The sequence below is a fragment of the Dermacentor andersoni genome, chromosome 11 (genome assembly GCF_023375885.2).
Source record: "Dermacentor andersoni chromosome 11, qqDerAnde1_hic_scaffold, whole genome shotgun sequence".
Lineage (NCBI taxonomy): Eukaryota > Metazoa > Arthropoda > Arachnida > Ixodida > Ixodidae > Dermacentor > Dermacentor andersoni.
The window spans coordinates 75,999,464-76,011,287 of NC_092824.1; the positions used below are offsets into that span (position 1 = coordinate 75,999,464).

At 45.7% G+C, this 11,824-nt stretch overlaps 1 long non-coding RNA gene across 1 annotated transcript; it reads left to right on the forward strand.

The window, feature by feature from the left end:
* Window positions 1–9,496: 9,496 nt before the first annotated feature.
* LOC140214121 (uncharacterized) lies at window positions 9,497–10,997 on the forward strand. Its single transcript, XR_011891052.1, has 2 exons — window positions 9,497–9,664; window positions 10,872–10,997. It is a non-coding gene; the product is annotated as an uncharacterized lncRNA (long non-coding RNA).
* The last annotated feature ends 827 nt before the right edge of the window (window positions 10,998–11,824 follow it).

Below are 11,824 nucleotides of genomic sequence, written 5' to 3' on the forward strand. Positions count from 1 at the left end.
TTTACAGTCCGCAAAAAAAAAGAAGAAAGCAGCGTGCGTTCCAAATCACCGCTACGATGTCGCTAAACGTCGTTACGATGAGAGCTATAACTGTCGCATATCCGTGTACGCTTCATATGGGAGTGAAGAGCTATATTCTGCAAGTGTACCGCTGCTGATTGGCTGGAAGTGTACCAGCGAGAAGACGGGCTGGATGCTTCTCTCTAGCACACCCTGCCTATAATAACCACCTAAAGTCTGAGACGCTAGATGCTACGCGCGTTTTTCCTCGCATCTTGGATACCGAACATCGCTCGAATCACCATTGCCGCCACAGCACGAAAGCCACTGTGGAAAGGCTTAGATTTCCGAGAATCGCGCAGGATACAACAGACAATTGCAGCAAAGAGTCGGACGCGACAGCGCGCGAACGACAACAGGGGGGCGCGTAGGCAGGATTGCTGAACACATAACCTGTAGGGAGAGAGAGACAAATGGGAGGAAAGACAGGGAGGTCAGCCAGTGTATGTACCGGCTGGCTACCCTGTGCTGGGGAAAGGGGTAAAGTGAACAAAAAGAGAAAGAGGAAAAGATGGAAACCGGAAAATTCACACAGTAACGCGATACCAGGCACTACAACACTCACCGACGGTGGCACAATTCTCAAATCCTTCGAAACTTCAGTAAACTCTTAGGGCCTTGGGTGCCGAAGCCCGTCTGGACCAGGGTCCTAGAGCTTTTTCCTCTGTAAAGGGGCGATTGTCGAGTTTTTCGAGCGCGGTCACGAGCACTTTTCTTGGCACTTTGTAACGGGGAAAGGCACAAAGGAGGCGCTCAATCGTCTCCTTGAAGCCGCAGGCGTTGCAAGTATGGCTGTCAGTCATTCCAATGCGGTATGAATAGGAGTTCGTCAATGCCACGCCGAGCCACAGGCGGCAAAGAAGTGTTGCTTCTGCTCGTGGTAACCCTGGTGGTAGACGGAGTTGCAGACGTGGAACCAATCTGTGGAGACGTGCGTTCGTGAATTCGCTGGTATTCCACAGATTCTGCGTAATCTCGAGGACGAGGGAGCGATGACTTGTGGCTGCATCTGTTCGTGACAGTGGTATCGGTATAACATGGGCACCATCGTGGGCCGATCGGGCAGCGTCATCCGCCCTGTGACTTCCCGAAATTCCGCAGTGACCCAGTATGCACTGGTAGATGATGTTGTGCCCCTTGTAGATTGCGTGATGGTGGAGTAGTCGGATGTCTGCGACTAGTTGCACATTTGGTCCGTGGTTGAAAGGGAATACCAGACACTGGAGAGCTGCCTTCGAGTGACATAAGATGGACCATGAATGTGATGATTTGTGACCAATAAACTCCAGAGCAGCACGGATAGCTGCGAGTTCTGCAGCTGTTGACAATGCAACGTGAGACGTCTTGAACTTGAGGGTAACAGACTCTGCGGCAATTACCACTGCTCCAGCTGAACATTTAGAGGAGACAGAACCGTCCGTGTAAACGTGTATGCGTACTTTGTATTGTCATGTAGGAATGAAAGCACGGTTTGTTTGAGGGCGAAAGATGACATCTCCGTTTTCTTTTTGATACCGGGAATACCAAGAAGAGCCTGGAGTGGATGGAGGCACCAAAGCGGTAGATATGGTCTTGCTGCAGGCGTGAAGTTTCACGGTAAAGTTCCATGGTTGGCGGCAATAATCCTGCTAAACGCTGAAAAGAGGTCGAGCGGCAGAAAGGGTGGCTAGATGATGCGATGGAAGTCGGGCAAAGTGCCTGATGTGCACCCGTAAGGAGTCGATATGAATATACGTATTGATAGGGTGGTCATGCGCGATGGCTATTGTTGCTGCCATGGATGCCCATCTTGGAAGACCACGGCAGATTCGCAGCGCTAGAGCTTGTACAGACTGCAGGGCACGCAGGTTGGTCTTACCGGTCCCACCCAGTACAGGTAAGCTATAACGCAGGAGACCGAGGAACAGTGCGTTATACAGTTGGAGCACCGCCCTCAAAGCCGGTGCAAAATCTTCATATCAAAGGCTTCTCCATACAATTCCAATGGGTTCCCTCGCACATAGGTATCATAGGCAACGAGATGGCGGACAGCCTCGCCCATAGAGCGCTGTCGGGGATCGGAAAACATTTATTGGGCTCTAGAAAAGAGATCTTCGCGGCTTCAGACGGCCTCTTCCATCTTCTGATGGATTATTCTGTCTGCAATCACAGGGTTTGTGCCCTAGTCCAAGGCTCCACTGTCGGGGAATCCATTGAGAAAAGTGCCTCAAGAGGACAAGAGACTCTTCAGAGAAGCGGTGTCGTGCCAATTCAATTCTTTGTGGAGCCCACCTGACAAGCCATGTGTGACCAAGGGTCTCAAAAGAAACCAAGCCACTTTACTGCTCCGCATTCGCACGGGCTCAGCTCGTACCCCTGCGTGGATGTATAAGACTGGCCTGGCGTTGTCTCCATTATGTTCAACGTGTGGTGTGTGCAGAGACATAGAAAACTACCTGATGTGTTGTACTCTGTATAACACGGAAAGGAGTGTTATTCGGGTCCCTCAGGAAAACAGAAATTCCTTACAGTTCTCTTCAGGATATTGTTTTCCCGCGCAGGAACCAGTTAGATAGGAAGGAGGTTTCTCGCCTGCATTTAAATTACCAGCAGGACACGGATTGTGTCTGTGTCTGATTTATATGATTTATGTATTTTAAGTGTCGCTACGGTGGAGCAATTGCGGGCAGCAACTGCAAGGCTAATCTCAGCAGTAGCCTACAACCACTCAACTAAACTCATGCAAACGCGTGGAACGGTTAAAAATAGAGCGCTGATATTCGTTGGTAAACGCGACCGTCATAACACATTATCGACGCTTTAAGGTAGATTCGCTGCTACATTTAAAATATCATCACCGGGCTTCTAAAAAACCGATGTTTATCAGCAGCTTAGAGCACTGTAGTTTGAAAAATTGCAGGGAAAACTTGCGGCCTTGCTGTTGCTGAAATGCGATTGCTTCAATGGCATGGCTAACATTTCGGCTCCATTCGCCGCAATGTCGACAATGTATTGGCAACCCCTTTGAAATGAGGCGGGGACGAAGGCTACGGGGGTGGAGCAACTGCACATGTACTCCTACGCCTTATGGTAGACTTGGTCAGTCAGCCTTCCATAGCTTCTCTAAATATTTGTATAGCAGACAAAGATAATTCAGCAAGCATTTCTGAAAGCGAATCGACGATATTAGACTTTTCTGCTGTTTCGACCTCGGGTAAATAATTTAACTTATAAGGAACATTATGGTTGAACAGATAGTCATGTCGTAGTGATCTTCATGATTACATGGCGCGTGCCAAACCTTCATATATTTCGCTTTGTTCAGTCAGGGTATGCCATGAAGGTAAAATGAGCTCATCACAAGATGAAGACATTATCAGTGAACTAATGCTTCCGAAGCATCAATGCGCATTATTTTGTTGTTCTACGCGCCTGCATTCAGCAACGGACAATTATTTTACGAGAAACAAATTAGAACACGAGTATGAGCTGTAATGCCATGTTCGACAAGGTAACAAATACTGACAAAAAAGTGAGAGCGCGAAGAGAGCTGTCGTGAAAATAAGAAAAAAAAGTTGCGTTTGTAAGCGGCCTTTGCCAAATACAACACAAACACGAGAAGCAAGACATTCAGGATATTTCTTTTTGGGAACTTGTCTCGCTTCCATTACATTCGCAGAAAACACGGGGAAATCGGGAGATGGAAATAAAAACGATGACCAAATGAGAACAAGTTGAAAGCTGCAGCCAACGTTTGTACAGGCGAACTTGTCTTTTTCGATGCGACAAGCGCTTTCCTCGGCACAATATACGGGGTGTCCCAGCTAACTTTAGCCAGAGTTTCAAAATATGCGAATGCCACGTAGCTAGATAGAACAAAGGTAATCTTCTTTTGCCTTCGCTTGGCGATACTCAGATTATTTTTTGCATTCCGCTTGATAATGTGATTAGCTTTAATTAATCAACTTCTCAAATATTATATTTACATGAAAATTGTGAATAAGAAAATCATAGAGCGACGTGAAAAACTGCCGGTACAGCTTTCTGTTGCTCAGTACTTGCTACAAGAAAAGTTCTTTTTCCGAGTATGAAAAACCCCGCAATTGCACGCAAAATTGCCGCGCACCTGGCCACTCGAGCCAGAGGGACATGCCAGAACACGAATCATCTAAAGCCGACGAATATCTAGCTTCGCTATCTTGCCTGCCTTTAGTGGTCAGTTCCATGCTAATCGATAAAAAGTGAAAGATGACCATCTGCATTTTTTTTGATAAGCGTATCTTAAACGAATTACTTAAATCAATCAAGTGGTCTACTTGATGGACAATAATAAGAACGTACACCTACAACAATGGTTTGAAGCTTTCAATTTTAACCCTACCCTGAGGTAAAATACTTATAAGCTAAACATGTTGGGTGATTGCTTATCCTAAACTGTATACCGTGGACTTCACCGAAAATAATGCTGTGCGAGTCTCCTTTTTGGAAACACCCTGCCTATGATTTTTATGCAAGACGAGTCAGGCTTAATATATGCATTTACTGAGCAGACACCACTGGATAATTTTTCTCACTTTCTTCTACGCATGATGCCAGCAAAGTACATCATTTGGATAGGGATAACAAATTCTGTGAAATCGTGAGCTCTACCAATACGGTGATTATATCCGGCATCCAATGAGTAAATTCCACTGCGCACATTCTTGTGCTTCGGCACGCGAGAATTGTAATCACGAACAGCCACATGCAAGTAATTTTTTGTCCCCTCGAAGTTTGACCAAATGCATAGATTCTTTTTAGGAGTGTACGCAAACAGAAGTAAAGTTAGGTAACGAGAGAATCATGGACTATTTTTTCTCTGCATTTTTGGTTAAAGTGTGACTGGCTGTCTGGATGGGGCTTACATTTTAAGCAAGTAGGACAATGTCAATATGAGGATAGCTATAAGGGCTTCCTTTGTACGGCATATTTTATTTTGTTGTAGCGCAAACTGCACAAAGACAACAAAAGAAACACATCCGAAAACACAGCGCTAGCACTGTGTGAGACAGATGTTCCTTTCAATTGTCTTTGCTGAGCTTCCGCTACAAGGACGTAAGAAATGTCAATATATTATTCACGCAAAAACTCCAAGGTGATCATAACGGGAGAGTGGCCCCATAGAACTGCAATGACAGTACTTTTGCCCATGCTACTTTTCTTAAACACCGATGATATTACATTGGGCTAATATTGAACAGATTGGCAAGTGCCAACCAGAGTTGCGTCACAGCTCGCACCATTCCGTTCCTACTCCTTTCCGCAGGGTGGATATCCCCGTCATTACACTACTTTTAGCTACCCGAAAGCGTAAGCGTCGAAAAACATTCCCACTCCTGGATTGGCGTGTGCTGATCTATCTAATTCCTCCAATTCAAGTATATGAAACATCTTTCTTTAATTGGTTACTAATTGTGCTTCGTGTCTTGGGAGTATAATGTTTCCGCAAAGTACGTAAATGCTTAGGGGCTTGTTGTCTCAGGAGGATGTTATTGTCCGTAACGTATTAGCTACTGTTTTAACGGCATATACGCATGTTACCAGGGTGGGTTAGAATCGCGAAAATATATGACGGAATTGCAAAAATAATTCGCTCCTGCGATGAACATACAAGTATCTTCCAAGATCTATATTTCTGAAGAGAGGGCGGCATCTCAGCCAGTCATGCAGGTGGTTCCCTCTTTCGGAACCCAGGAAGGCAGTTATTGACTGGTTAACATCTCTGCCTTCCTGTATTTCTCTCTCTCTCTCTCCGGCCTAGTCTCTTCAAAAAAAACAAAAAAAGAACGACACAGCAACATCTCAGTGAATTTATAAGCTCTATCAAAACGATAATTAAAAACAAAGCTATAATAACTGAGGCTTTTCTAAGCGAAATTTCGCTCTGTCGTATTGACGCAGCTTTTCTTCAATTTAGGTTTGTGCCTGTTATTTCACGGTCAAATACGACACTAACGTAGGAGACCAGGACTCGCCGGCATTATTCGCCAGTAGCCTACAGTTACCGGGTCTTAGCCGCTGAAGCTAACTTTACCTTTGCTCTGCCCGTGTTTCGAGGGGGAGGAAAGAGAAAAGTAGAAGGCAGGGAGGTTAACCAGAATAACGTCCGGTTGGCTACCCTACACCGGGGGAACGGGAAAGGGGAAAACAAAGATCACAGGGAGAGAGAGGAGGGAAGGAAAGAAGGAAATTGCGGCGAGTTCGCTGACGCGTGTGGTCTTACAGAAAGCATCTGTAATCTGTGATTTACAGATGGTCTGTAAATCACAGACCATCTGTGACTATTAACGCACGTGTTTGGAGATCCAAAACTAAATCGCACGCTGCGATACAAGAATTTCTTGCCTTTCGAATGAAACCCGCCCATTTTCGAAAATCTTTACTTATACTGAAACTATTTTTTAATGGTTGAATTCTAGGATTCCACGTCCCAAAGCCACGATTTGATTTAGACACGCTGTAGTGTGTAGCTCACGAATAATTTGACCACCAAGGTATTTTTAACGGGCCCCTAAGGCACAGGACACGGGCGTTTTTGCATTTCGCTTTCATCGAAATGCAGCCAGCACGCCTCGAATTTTCTCCGGCGACCTCATGCTTAGCAGTGCAGCGCCATAGCCGCTAAGCAACCCCGGCGGTTGTGAAGCTATTTCTATTGAAGCAAAGCAAAGCACATACTAATCTTGCACTGTTGTACGCACCATGCATTTAGCAAAGTTATTCTGCCAATATGGTGACTAACATAAAGCGAAATGCACCTTTCAGGGCTTCTTTTTTTTTTCTTTCATATCTACTGACAGATTATCGGACACCATTATTTTTTCAAGCGCTGCTCTACGACTATGCCTGTTATTGCATCATCTAAGCATTTGACAGTATGCAAAAAAAAAAAGAAAAAGCAGTGTGCGTTCCAACTCACCGCTACGATGTCGCTATACGTCGCTACGATGAGCGCTGTAACTGCCGCATATTCGTGTACGCTTCATGTGGGAGCAAGGAGGAATACTCTGTAAGTGTACACCCAGTGCACTTCGACCGGTGATGATTGGCTGGAGCTCTGCCGGAGAGAAGACAGGCTGGATGCTTCTGTCTAGCGCTCCCTGGCTATAATAACCACTTAATGTCTGGGACGCTACATGCGGCACGGGTCTTTCTTCGCATCTTGGATACCGACCACCGCTCAAATCACCATTGCCGCCACAGCCCGAAAACCGCTGTGGAAAATGTTTAGATTTCCGACAACTGCGCACGACAGAACAGACAATTGCAACAAACTGTCGGACGCGACATCGCGCAAGCGACAACAGGGGGGGCGCGTAGGCTGGATTGCTGAGCACATTACCTCTGGTCCCTATAACACGCCGTTTAAAACTAAATTATATAGGAAACGGTACAAGTCACAGCGTTATGCACTTGGTATCCATGCTTACTAAAAGCGCTTTTGACATATCTTTTTTTTTTCTTTTTTGCCAGTTTCAAAGTTCACTCACTTCACAGTTTATTCCGTCGGCGGAAAGACTTGCGCTCAGCCTTCAGGTGGTGGAATTGAAGCGAAGTTTTCCGCGCGAATATTACCGGATTTTTTTATTGTGGCTGTTAATTGCTGCTGCTGTCCTGTCGAACAGCTCATCCTTAAACAAAGAAAGACGAATTACGGGCTAGATGGATATCTCGTCCCACAGCAGCGCAGCCCGACGTTCTAACCATTATAGGCCGCAATCGGTCGTGCAGTTTTATCGTGCCAACACAAACTAGCCCTTTTAGATGAACGCGGAGCGTGCCGTTTAAGTATTGCCAAAGACAGAACAAGAAAGTGGGAAAATATATAGCATTCGATTTACCACGTCACATAGGTTATAAGAAATACCTTGGACCTGCATAATCATTAAGTTACTACAATATCAACAGAAATCTTAAAATACATTACATGGTCTTTCACGGATAAACAGTCAAGCAATAGACTGGCGCTAAAGAGTAATAGTTGAAAATAATGAAACATTATTCAACCAATCACGCGAGCACAGTAAAACAAAGAAGAAAAAGCGAACTCTCACTCAGTAAATAAAGGTGAACAACCGTTGTTACAAGGATAAGGTTACCGTAGCATCGAGGTAATAATCGTTACCGTAACGTTAGACGGAAGCATTTCAGGAAGAGGAAGTCTGATCAGATACCTCAAAGAGGAAGTATTCGGCGGGCGGGCGGTCCTCAGCATCATTGGAGAACATGTAACATTCCCTTACTGCACTGGGGAAAAAAATGAATGCGTCTAATTATCCCAATAAAGCTTGTGTTCTTTAAGGAGTTAGGTATCTTCAGCTCGAGTACTTCTTCTGGCAGACAAAGATAAATAGCCACTACTGTTTATTTGTAAGGGTGCGGGCGGGCAATACCGACGTTCTAGCGACCTGCCGAGACGTTGTCCTCCCACTTTCATATCGGCGCAACCATTGTCGAGTCGGGCCAGCTGACACGCTTCTCGGAGGCCGACTGCGATGACCCCGCGCTGCACTCCGCCGATGATAGATCCGTGGTCCCACATCTCCCAGGCCACGCTGCCGAGCTCGGTTTGGTGTCAACCGCGGTTAGCATGCTAACCGCCGCTTTTCTTGCGGTATAACTGTCCTGATCACGGTTAACGGCAACCGCTGTCACACGGAGCGTGGTTAGCCGCCTAACCGTCGTTTAGCCTGCTAGGTAACCGAGCTAACCGCGGTTAGCGATGTCACTAGGGATGCCCTTGTAACAACGGCATTATGATATAGAAGGGCAAAACTGCGAGCACCTATTCCGAAGCATCTCAAAGCCGGATTGAGGTTAAGAATGCAAACGCGTAGGACGGTTAAAGTAGAGCGCTGATATTCGTGGGTAAACGAGACCGTCATGAATATTATCGAAGCTTTAAAATAGGTTCGCTGCTACATGTGACTACATACGTCACTGGCCTTCTATACACCTATGTTTATAGGCAGTTCCGAGCACTGTACTTTTAAAAATGACAGGAAAACCTAGTGCCATTGCTATTGCTGAAATGAGAGTCCTACAATGGCATAGCTACCACTTCGGCTCCATTCGCAGTATCACAATCACTGTACCATATAGCGATAATTCACGACATAATGTATTGGCTGGACCGTGACAAATCCTCACCATAGAGAAAGAAATTCAACAGGAGGGGACACTCTTCAAAAACCGGCAACAGGAAACACGCTACGCCTAGTTTTAACACCATCCGTTAGTTGACGCGAGCATCAGAAAAAAAGAATGTGAAATAAACTTCCAGACAACGTTTTATTTTTTTTATTCTTTCCCACTAAAAGTGAGAATGTTTTGCGTGTACATGAACTTATACTTTGCAACTTGTTGTTGCGTTGCCTAGCAACAAGTTAGCGGCACGCCAGACGCGCGTGCATACGTCATGCGCCAGACAAGCCGCACGAGTGAGCGAGGCCGGCTGCGCATGTGAAGCTCGCGTGCTCGGCGACCCGTCTCTTTTGGATGTAGCCCGTTTTTTGGGCTCCAGGCGTTCTCTTGTGTTCCGTATGCATTTCGACACGGCACCGCTGCACTACTGGACTACAGCAAGGTGAGGAATTTTCTTTGACAGTCTGCAACGCACTTCAAGCACATTTAGGCTTACTGCACAAAACTGAACCTATATAGTGATGCAGTTATCGAAAAACAGCTCCGCAGTCCAAGCCTAGTTAATGAGTTAATTACTCGTACTGGGAGATGTTTGCAACGCTTTCTATGAGTCCAAGCATAATTATAACCTATTTCGGTAGTTTTTGGGCACACTCGCCACACCTGGCTTTCTGACGAAAAGCACCTTGGCCGTGTGACGCAGTTTAGCGTGTACTGAATCTTACCGGGACAAGTTTTGACGCTTTCTCTGACCCAAGACATTATTGTAACTAATTTCACTACTTTTGGGGGTACTTTTCAAGCACAGTGGCCGCGCTCGGCGTAATGGCGCAGTTAGCGAAAAGCAGCTCGGCTGTGTGCCGCAGTTAGTTTCGCGTGTACTGAATCTTACTGGTAGAAGTTCGTGACGCATTCTCTGACCCGAAAAAGTATTGTAATTTATTTGGTACCTTTTTGGGATATCTTGAGGCTTGCTCGCCGCGCCTTGGGTTGTGAAGCTGTTAGCAAAAAAGCAAGCCGGCCATAGTGAGTTAGTTTTGCGTGTACTGATTTTAGTGGGACAAGTCTGTGACGCATTTTATAACCCTGCAACAACATGTACCTTATTTCGGTACTCATGCTTCTCGAAAACGCGACGAGCGATTGCCGAGAGTGATAACACGGGAGTGTTGCATGCGCCGGCAGGACGCGTAAAAGATAACACGGAGGAGGTCAAGAACATAACATTTATGTATTCTGAGCGACTGAAAACAGGCTTTGCACCCCCGAGTCTTACTTGAGTGCGATTAGAAGGCATTCTGCGAGCGTGTAGCGTGGTCTGGCTGAGCCTGTGTTGTAGCCACCTTTGTGTACTTGGAGAACCGTCGTATCGACTGAGGCCAAGTTGTTTTGGAAACGCGCAGTCACCCTTGTATTTGTGCAGTTAAAGTTCAGGAAATAATGCCCGGGAAAGGAGGGGTGCTTGAAAATCGGATGTTAAAATTTCATGGCATTGTTTGGAAGGAGTCTTTGCTGCGAAATGTACGTAAGAGTAAATTTATCTGTAATGCCGCTCATTTACCACTTACGCAGGTTTCGCCTCTACACGCAATACCCCTGTTAGGGCAATATACCGAAATGATACATGCTTGTAATTTACTTTCTTCCAGCTGATGGCATCCGGTGGAGCATCGTACGGCAACGACTGCTGCTTACCTGGTGCCACAACTTTGCATGAATTTGAAGCCCGGAACGAGCTTTATATGGAGCAAAATAAACATTTCATCATTTCACAAGGCGTCTTCCGTTTTCTTTATGAAATTGCGCTTGACCGATTCGGCGCAGTCTTGTAAAGGTCAATCGCAATCATTTCCACTTAATAATGAATCGATTCCACGCCAAGGCCACGCGAGGTTCAGCAGAAGCGAAAAAAAAAAGAAATGAATGCCGCGCCGAGCAGCGGAGCCGGCGCGGCGTGTACGAACTGGTGTTCAAAACGCGCGCGCCCAAAACCGAAACCGGAAGGAGTCAATAACATCCGCTTGGTGTGCTACAGTCAATTCGGCCGCTGGGCTCTATAGGAGTGTCCGCTCTTGTTGAAATTTCTTTCGCGATGTCCTCACCTATATTCGCTTACAAATTCTCTTGGCAAATAAGGGAAGGCAACGGTGGCGGAGCTTCTGCACATGTACCCCTACGCGTTTTGGTGGTCTTGGTTTGTCAACCTATCATAACTCCTGCGCATAATTGCAGGCAAACAAAGATAATTCAGAAAGCATTTCTAATGGCGAATCGAATATATTCGAGTTTTCAGTTATTTCGACCTCACGTAAATAAATGAGCTAATAAGGAATATTATGGTGCAACAAATAATCATGGTGTAGTGATGTTCACGATTATATGGTGCCTGCCATAGCTTTATATATTTCGCTTCGTTTCAGTCAGGAAACGCTAGTTTTCTCGGAGATGCAGTTAATATACTCACGCTATTGGAAATAGTGGCCCGAACCTAAAATGAGGTGATCATAAAATTAACACTTTATCAGTGGACTGTTGGTTGAGAAGCCTCAACGCACAGTATTTTATTTTTCTTGACCCCTCCACTCAGATGTGGACAATAAGT